The 10237-nt window shown below is 39.8% G+C and overlaps 1 pseudogene; it reads left to right on the forward strand.

Moving 5' to 3' along the window:
- The first annotated feature begins 1641 nt into the window (after positions 1-1641).
- On the forward strand, positions 1642-2754 carry LOC132518313 (ADP-ribosylation factor-like protein 16; annotated as a pseudogene).
- The last annotated feature ends 7483 nt before the right edge of the window (positions 2755-10237 follow it).

Here is a 10237-nt window from a genome sequence, read left to right on the forward strand (position 1 = left end):
GGGCTTTCCTGGTGGCACAGTGGTTGAGAGTCCGCCTGCCGATGCAGGGGACGCGGGTTCGTGCCCCGGTCTGGGAAGATCCCACATGCCGCGGAGCGGCTGGGCCCGTGAGCCATGGCTGCTGAGCCTGTGCATCCAGAGCCTGTGCTCCTCAACGGGGGAGGCCACCACAGTGAGAGGCCCGCGTACCGCAAAAAAAAAAAAAAAAAAAAAAAAAAAGTGTTTTGGAAGTTGTAGAGCCATCTTCATATTATACAAAAGGTTTATTCTAACTTACAGATAAGGCAAAGATCACTGATGCAAATGTATAGAATTGGTATTACCTTTATGTCTGTCCTTAACTTTTATGTTCCAAGATCAAAGTTCTTGAGCTTTTTGTCTTTCAGCAATGGTCAGTTTTAAGTCTAAACTAAACAATTAGTGTCAATGAATAAAGGGCACTGAAAGCTGTACAACTGTAAATGGAAGCAGAGGTGTTTAGCTGAGTCCTGGGTATACACATCAGAGTTCTCCTGATACCTTATCCCAGCCATTTACGAGACTCCCGGAGGTTCTCCTGCTCTCATGTTGTAAAGGGAAAAAATATTAAAATATTATTTAAGATTGGATTAAGATGGCTGTCTGGGTGTAGATGCATCTATTCTCTTCCCTCCTCAAATACCTTGGAATAAAGGAAAAAAATCTATATATTTAAAAGGAAAACTCATTAACTGAACTGTTAGAAAATAATCTTCCTAGCATACTAGGTAATCTTAAGAAGTTTCTGAAATAGAGAAATCAAACAGGATTGGAATGACAGAGATGCAAGACTGGAGGGCATCATAGCCCCATACACTGCACGGGTTGATTGGCCAGTGGCTTTGGGAATGCTCCAAATTAAAAATCCAGTCAATAAAGAGAGCAGGAGGGTTCCCAGGGGTGATGGAAAGGACCATCATTTGTGTTAGTCTTTGTAGGAGCAGTAGAACTTTCCCCTGGGCTAAAACAATGAGAATGAGCAGAGGACACAGGAGAGTTGGTGCTCTAGGTAGCCAGTGACCCCAGGAAGAAATGAAGCCGCAACACCCAGAAGAAGGGTCCTCAGAATACCCCAGCAAGACATGCTATGCTGGCCATAATCACCACCAGAGTCAGTGTTATAAGCAGCAGGCATTCACCAGTAGATGAACCAGCTCTCAGGTACCCACATGAAACAGGAGGCTGAATTATATCATCCTTAAAGCAGGAGGTAATGTGTGGTAGTGTCTAACGTTGGTAAGCCAAGAAACAAAGCCAAAAGCCTATTACTTAAAGTTATGGTGGAAAGTACCAGAAAAACTAAGAACCCAAACATTGAAAAGGGACATGACAGTGTTTCTGGACTGGGAGTGGATGAGGCAAGAGGCTGTTTTTCATTCTGTAAAGTTTAATCTTTGTTTCTGTTTTTCTTCTTGTTTTACAATACACATTATTGTAAACTAATGAATTATTAACAATGTAATTCTAAGAATATTCATTTTCTTTGATTGGTGTAACGTTTTAAAACCAACCATCATGCATGTATAAAATGAAAGAAATTCAATAAAGATATTTCCATTAAAATAGCAGAACTTCTAAATACCTTGGAAAGGATATTACAAAAAAATAAGCAGGCTCGTTGTCATGGGCCTGGGGAAGACGCTGTTGGTGAAACGCTTGCAGACGATCCTTCCGTGCAGGGTAGGGGGTACGGCGATCCGGGGGGCGCTGGCGGTGAGCAGGGTGGGGGGCGCCCGGGGCGGGGTCCGCCAGTGCTTACTCCCTGGCCCCGCTCGGAGACGTTTTTTTTTTTAGCACCTTTATTGGAGTATAATTGCTTTACAATGGTGTGTTAGTTTCTGCTTTATAACAAAGTGAATCAGTTATACATATACATATATCCCCATATCCCCTCCCTCTTGCATCTCCCTCCCTCCCACCCTCCCTATTCCACCGCTCTAGGTGGTCACAAAGCACCGAGCTGATCTCCCTGTGCTATGCCGCTGCTTCCTACTAGCTATCTATTTTACGTTTGGTAGTGTATATATGTCCATGCCACTCTCTCACTTCGTCCCAGCTTACCCTTCCCCCTCCCCGTGTCCTCAAGTCCATTCTCTACGTCTGCGTGTTTATTCCTGCCTGCCACTAGGTTCTTCAGAACTTTTTTTGTTTTTTAGATTCCATATATATGTTTTAGCATACGGTATTTGTTTTTCTCTTTCTGACTTACCTCACTCTGTGTGACAGACTCTAGGTCCATCCACCTCACGATGGAGACCTTGACTGCCTTACACAGCTGAGCTCCCAGGATGGGAAGGGCAACCTGGGCGATCCTCCCCCGACGCGGCCCACGGTGGGTACCAACCTAACTGGACATGGCGGCTCAGAGAAAGATCACCATCCAGGACCTGGGGGGTGGTGCATGGGCCCCATCTGGTCCAGTTACTATGGAAACTGTCATTCTCTCCTATTCATGGTGGATGCCTCTAACCCCACCCAGCTCTCTGCATCCTCTGCACAGCTCCTGGGTCTCCTTTCGGCAGAACAACTTGAAGAAGCATCGGTTCTGATTCTCTTCAATAAAATTGACCTGCCCTGTTACATGACCATAGAAGAGATGAAGTCGTTAATCAGGCTCCTGGACCTCATTGCTTGTGCCAAGCGGAATATCACCACGTAGAAATCAGTGCCCGGAAAGGCACTGGCTTGTCAGAAGTGCTGCGCTGGCTCCAGGACATCCGCAGAACTAATGGTTGACTGCAGGGCGGAGAAGCATGGCTGGCCCGCTCTGTGGCAAGAAGGCAGAAGCAAGCACTGCTTGGCCTCTGGCTATCTGTTGCTTTTATAAGGGCAAGTAAGCCCTAGAAGATCGGGTTCTGTGCTGAGTTGCAGTGATGGGTAAACTGAGGCACCCAGGTTATAGAAACTCTTGACATCTGCCCTCTGGCTCCAGCGCTGGGAGAGGAGGACAGGCATGCTGGGTGGCTTGTGTCCTACATCACCCTGGGATGGTTCTAGGGGATTTGTTCGCCTCCCCCCAGGAGAGCTGCTCTCTCAGCTCTGACAGAAGCTCCAACCTGTTGAGTTTCTGATACCGTGACAGTATAAGGAAGCTTGTGGGAAAACACCTATTGCTTGGTGCATTTGTGTCCTAGGGCCTCTGTAACAAATCGCCACAAATGGTGGCTTGCAGCAGCATAAACTTACGTTCACGGTGCTGGAAGCCAGAAGTGTGGAGGCTCTGAGGGAGAATCCGTTCCCTGCTTCTAGTGGCTGCTGGTGCAGCTTGGTGTCGTTGGCTTGTGGCTCGCAGGACTTGAATCTCTGCCTCTGTCTTCACGTGGTCTTCTCTCGTCTTTTTATAAGGAGGATGTAGGGCCCACCCTAAATCCAAGGTGATCTCATCTCAAGATCCACAGTTACATGTGCAAAGATCTTTTTTCCAAAGAAGGTCACCTTTGCATGTTCCGGGGGTTACAACTTGGACATATCTTTTGGGGCCACTATTAAACCTACTGCAGTCTGGTAAGAAAAAATAAAAAAATAAGCACACCTACTCAATGAAATCTATAAAACTTAAGAGCATAAAAATTAGGCTTGAATGTACTGGGGAGAATCCACATTACTTGATGAGAATAAGCAATCATAAAATATCAGATTTACCACGAGTAATCTAAAAAATTAATAAAAACTCCATGGGAGTTTTTAGAAAATAAAACTTGAAGGTGCTTCTTGATTTCATCTGATAGAGGTATACAAGAATATGTGTTTCCCCTAAAAAGTAGCAACTAAGGGAACTTGCCTTACAGAGGGAAAACATGATAAAATTATAATAACTATGAGTCGTAGGTAAGGGCACATAAATAGGTAAGTAGGCCAAGAGAACAAAATAAAGTCCAATAACAGGCCCAACTATGATTATTACTTCAATGATCAAAGTGGCCTTTCTCGTCTTTGGAGAAAAGACAGACCATTCTATAACTTATGTTGGAACAATTGGCTATCGATTGTTCAGAAAGAAAGTTCTCCCTCACACCATATGTAAAAATATATCACGTATGGATTAAAACCTAGTTTTACAAATAAAATTATAAAAGTTTTAGAAGACAGTATAAGAGAATTTATTTTTCTTTGGGTGGGAAAAGCCTTACCTAAATCCCAGGAATCAAAAAGGAAAACACGAAGCTGTGAACTCGCACGTATGTTCAGGGAAGGGATTAAGTTTGAGGTAGGAGGTGAGGAATATATACTGCATATTTTTGTATTATTTGAATCTTGTACAATCACGTTAACTTAATATATTATCTATGTTCTTCACTTTAAAAATAAAGAATCAGTAATATCTCATAACTAGCAGCTTCTCACAATTTCTTGTGTATGCCAATCTCAGTCTACCTCCGGGAACCCTGACTAGAAACCATTGAGTTATGCCACCTAAACCCCCTCTACCAGTGGCATTAGCCCTGCTCCCTGGAGCAAGGGGCAGGCAGGTGAAGGAATGCCCAGAAGCTGCTTTCATTTAGCTTCAACTTGAATTTGTTTCTTACTCACATGATAGATCACATCATTAGGGATCTGCTTACCCAAAAAGTAGTTTTGCAAGGAACTTACCTGGTTACTAGCGTTATTGTTACATAGAATTTGCAAGTTGATACATTTCTTTTTGGCTCCTTTTAACTCCTTTGTTTGTTTTCATGAAACTTTTTGCTACCTCCTGTAAAGTTATCTTTTTACAGTTTCTAGACTCTCAATGCCCCTATATAACATTTTCACTCCTCACAGATGAACCCAACCCAATTTTACCTTCCCTAAAGGTTTCAACTTTCCCATTTTCTTAGTTCTATCTGTTTTCACAATTATATTAACATCTTTTCTAAAGAAGTAATGACCAATAAGGTGCAAAAACTGACACATGTCTCTCACTGATATTGACATTAAAAAATGGAATCTGTTACCCCTAATAAAACCCTATAATTTATGGGCTATATGGAAACATCTTGTCAAGGCAGTATTTTTCTCATTTCTTTCCCCCTTTTTCTTATAACAATATTTAAACAACATAAAAAAAAAGTTCAGCACCCTTCCAACGTGCGTCTGAAAGACTTTTAACTCTGACTTAGATTGAGTCTTGATTGTGTGCTTAAATACTGCTACGATGACTTGAACAGAGGAAGAATGAGATTCAGCTGAGCTGCATGTCCTTTTCCTTTTGTGCTTTATGAACACCCATGTGTTTGAGAAACTGATTATTAATGAGTTTCATCATCTGGTCTAGCAATTCTTCAGAAATCCAAGATCTGTTGATAAACCTACAACTTTCAAAGTTGGCTTTTCTCCGATTTAAAATGCCTTAATCTGATATTTTACATTTAAAAGTTGCTGTTTTTTGAAACTCTAAGATGAAACTGTGCCTTTTTGAGTAGTCCTATTCTATTCTTGGTCCCTGGTAGGAAGAGTTGCATCTCTAACAGCTTTCCTTTTATGGGCTCCTAAAGTAAGTCTAAAATGGGCAAGTTTTCCACATTTCATTGGTTATTAACTGCATCTAACCAATTGCAGGAGATCGACTTTCTCAGATCTCAGCCCCTCAACACAGATTTTGCTGTGTTTTGCCATGAGTTCTGAAGGGAGCTAACACAATGCATGTAAAATTCTTAGCTCACTGTCTGAAACATAATAGCTGCTAAAATATTATTGATTCTTACTGCTCCTTTGCATGGCATAATCACCACCAAAGCAGCACTTATAGTAATAGTAAACATATATTGAATGTTTATAAATGACACAGTACGGTGTTAAGCACCTTCCAGGGGATTAGTTAATGAAATAGATATAACCTTATTATCCTCCTTTTACAGATGACAAAACTAAGGCTTTGAGAGTTTATTCAAGTTTAATCTGGGATGGAAGCCAGTTGCCTCCATAGCCGGGGCTCCTCAGCGAGGAATAAGACCAAGGATCCCTTTACTAGCCTAAAGTCACTATGGTGCAGAAGATGCATAGAAAACATCAAGAAATGAGCTACTAGGGAACTAATTTCTCCGTAGAGCATGACATTCTATATTTGCCTTCTGTTGATTGCTACTACCACTCACCATAATGGTGCCTCTAACTGCAGTGCATCTCCTTTTCTGTGGCCAGTCTTTGAATTACGAATTTTCTCAGTTTTCAATAGAGTAAGAATTCAGCTTTGTGAGACGTGGGGAATTAAATAAATGAAAGAGGATTTACTGAGGTCAGCTGCAATAGATTGCTCTTCAGTGTTCTTCAGAATCACCAGTCCTGCTTAGAATCAAATGCAGCCCATGGACTTCCATTGCTGCCCAGAGTTAGCGTCTTATCACTCTGCTGAATTCCTTTCAATTTCTATGCTTGAAGTCATTGGTCTCACTTAGTTCCTCAACTTGATTTCCTCCTGCTGTTGAAGGCTGCTGAATAGCTGTCTGGAAAGCCACTATCAGCAGCTGTCTCTCCCCTGCCAAGGAAAGGCTTTAACAGTGAAAAGCTGCACACTGCTTCAGATTGCACGCATGTGTGATTTTCATAAATTGAACTGAAATGATTCAGAAGGAAAAAATGATTGAGAGGTGGTGCAATGGTGACACAATATCCCCATGAGGACTATGAAGTGATATCCCAAGCATGCTGTTCATTCTTGTTTCTACAACTACAGGATAATATTTATCTGGCTTTTGCATAGTGTATCAGGTGACAGGAGGAAGCCTAAGTAAGATGCTAACGCCTTTGCTGTATGTATTAAGCTGCAATGCTTTTTCTCCGGCATTTATTTACTAAATCACAGATGCTCAAAAGAAAAAGGACTTTGAGGTGTCTATTGGCATGTCTTTCTGTCTTAAGCACTGATCTCTTAAAATAATTCTGCAACCTCTCTCGTTTATCTATGTCAGTATTTATTACAGGGCTTATTGTCATTTTTCATTAAGAAATATGAGGTACGTTTTCAAACATAAATACTTTAAATAGTAAATACTGCACTTCCCTTCTACTGACAGCCCCAACCAATAAAGGACCAGAATCTCACGACTGTCTGGTTCTCCTGTTACTGAGAGCTCATCAGAAAATGATAGCATCTGGTAATTGTCTTTGAGTAGAAATTTAATTAATAGAGTATCACAATTGACATCAAATGGAAAATAACTTTGAGGAAAAGTATGAAGTAGGGGGAACACATGATTTCTTCTTTCTTGATCAAATAAATCCTGTTCTTCATTAAAAAAATAGGAGTTGTTCTACCTTCTGTCAGGATCATTCCAACTTTAAGGTTATTAATGTCCATCACTGGCAGATAGTACAATTTTCTATTAAACTAATGGTCACTGTCTACTTGGAGACTCCTCTTGAAATTATTCCTTAATGCCTACTTCATGAAAGGTAGATCTAAAGAAGGCTTTTTACGCAGACATAGAGAATGGATTTGAGGACACGGGGAGGGGGAAGTGTAAGCTGGGACGAAGTGAGAGAGTGGCATGGACATATATACACTATCTAATGTAAAATCGATAGCTAGCAGGAAGCAGCCACATAGCACAGGGAGATCAGCTCGGTGCTTTGTGACCACCTAGAGGGGTGGGATAAGGAGGGTGGGAGGCACATGAAAGAGGGAGGGGATATGGGGATATATGTATATGTATAGCTGATTCACTTTGTTATAAAGTAGAAACTAACACACTATTGCAAAGCAATTATACTCCAATAAAGATGTTTAAAATTTTTTTTTTAAAATAAAGAAGGCTTTTTTGTTGTTTTGGGGGCAGACCACCAGGTTTCATGTCTTACCGAATTGAATGTATTGTTTGTGACAACATATGTAAAGCTAATTAAGCTGTGCTTGACATGGTCCTAGCTTCTTCATCTGCACCATAAAAAGGCTAACCTAGCAGCTGTCTAAATCTATGAAGTCAAAAAAGGATCAAAGCAGAGACACAATTTCCTCTAAACTTGAAATGAAAATGAGTGTGTTTCCGGTGTCTATCAAACTGCCTAAAACCAAGTAAATCATTTCAGAAGAAGCTTTCAGCACTCTATCAAGGTGATGGAGGTAGTGGAGTGGTAAAGTAGAAACATGTTTACAACTTCATTTCTATTGACTAGATAAATAACCTCCATTATTCAACATGATAAAACCAACCAGAAACAGAAGTTAAGATGTTCATATATCAATCCACTAGTAGGACTTAAACTCCATCAGAGGAACAGAAGAAAATAAACAAAAATGGGAGGATAATGTCTCAATGTTATTTAGTTGTGATTCGCCTAGTGTTAGGTCACTTATTCCCAGATATGCATGACTAGCTTGTTGCATATCTATTTAGTTTGAATGCAAAATTTGCATGAATACACGTAATAATATTTATGAGCCAAGTAATGTGCTGCATGCTTTACATATACAGTCTCCTTTAATTTGCCCAACAAAATTGTGATGCAATTTTTATTATCACTATTTTAAAGATGAGAAAACTGAGCATTGATAGAATTGAAAAATAACTTCCCAACCATCCAGAACTAGTAAGTAGTGAGTCCAGGATTCAAGTCCTCATCTATTTAATCTGAAGCCCATATTTTAAATCATTTACAATCATTACCCTAAAGTTCTCTATGTGATAATATAATCTTGGATAAGATGAGAAAAAAAATAGGTTTTAAGACTGTGTGCTCTTAATTTTCTGACGCAATATGGTTATGATTTTCTCCATTTGACAAAAAGAGAAGCATTAGCCTAATTATGCTTAGGGCTCAGATAATGAGCATATCTTGATTTAAAATCTACAATGTGAACAACTCATGGCAGATATCTCAATCTGACCAGAGAAATCCTTTCTTATTTTTTTTAGTTGGAAGATACTTGATTTACAATGCTGTGTTACTTTCTGCAGTACAGCAAAGTGAGTCAGTTTATATATATATATATATGTATATATATATATATATACATATATATATGTAAAAAATATCGTGTGATATCGCTTATATGAGGAGTCCTCTCTTATTTCTTTTAGTAGCCAGTCTCTGTGAATGTGGATTTAAGCCATCAAAGCTTTACATTTTTATAAGGCAAAAAGGAAAGAATCCCTACTTTTCTGATAGCAGCTTGGATGAAAAAGGCTAATGAGAGGCTCTAATGTAAGTGTTCTGTAATTTTTGTGCCATGAATTGCACAATATAGTCTGAGGAAGCCTATGGACCTCTTCTCAGAAGGATGTTTTTAAATGCATAAAATAATCTACATAGGATTACAAAGGAAGCCAACTGTATAGAAATTTAGTTATCAAGAATTTTAAAAAACAATACAGTAATATATGAATTTCTTTATTATACATTAAGTAACAAGACCTAGTGGCATGTCTAATAACGACCGCACATTTGAAGCAGGGGTGGATGCAGAAAACTATTGGAAGATCTGTCACTACTGTAATGTTCTATTCCTTTAAGTATTACCTGCACATTTTAATATGAATACTTAGTCTCAAATTAATCAACACTTCTACCCTCCTCCCAAATAATGTAAGAGATCTTAGAAAGCTTTAACACTTATCTTCTGAATTACATGATATTGTTGTCCACTATTTCCATACCACTTTCTAGCTATACCTCCAAAGTTAGTTGTTACTATTTTTGTGGTTTTAAACAATTAATGATTATTTTGATTTTTCCACATGTTGACCATTAAAAAAAATGACCATTATTATTTGCACTTCATTATTTGCTTCTGTGCTCAACTTCCTTCATTCAAAAGTATATCTATGGGCTTCCCTGGTGGCGCAGTGGTTGAGAGTCCGCCTGCCGATGCAGGGGACACGGGTTCGTGCCCCGGTCCGGGAAGATCCCACGTGCCGCGGAGCGGCTGGGCCCGTGAGCCATGGCCGCTTAGCCTACGCGTCCGGAGCCTGTGCTCCGCAACGGGAGAGACCACAGCAGTGAGAGGCCCGTGTACTGCAAAAAAAAAAAAAAAAGTATATCTATTAGTAATTCTCATTAAACTTTACAGGGTCTGTGAATGGTAAACACCACCAGTATCTGCCAAAAATGTTTGCTTTGCTCTGAATGCTGAAAGGTATTTTAACTGCATATAGAATTCTAGATTGAGGGTTATTTTGTTTAAAATAAATTAAAGATAGTATTCCCTTTGTCTGGTTTTTATTATACAGATAAAGCAAGAATAGGATGGTTTGAAACAAAAAACTTCTTGGCATGAGAAAGAGCTCTTAGAAATTTAAATATG

This window comes from Lagenorhynchus albirostris, chromosome 3 (genome assembly GCF_949774975.1).
Source record: "Lagenorhynchus albirostris chromosome 3, mLagAlb1.1, whole genome shotgun sequence".
NCBI lineage: Eukaryota > Metazoa > Chordata > Mammalia > Artiodactyla > Delphinidae > Lagenorhynchus > Lagenorhynchus albirostris.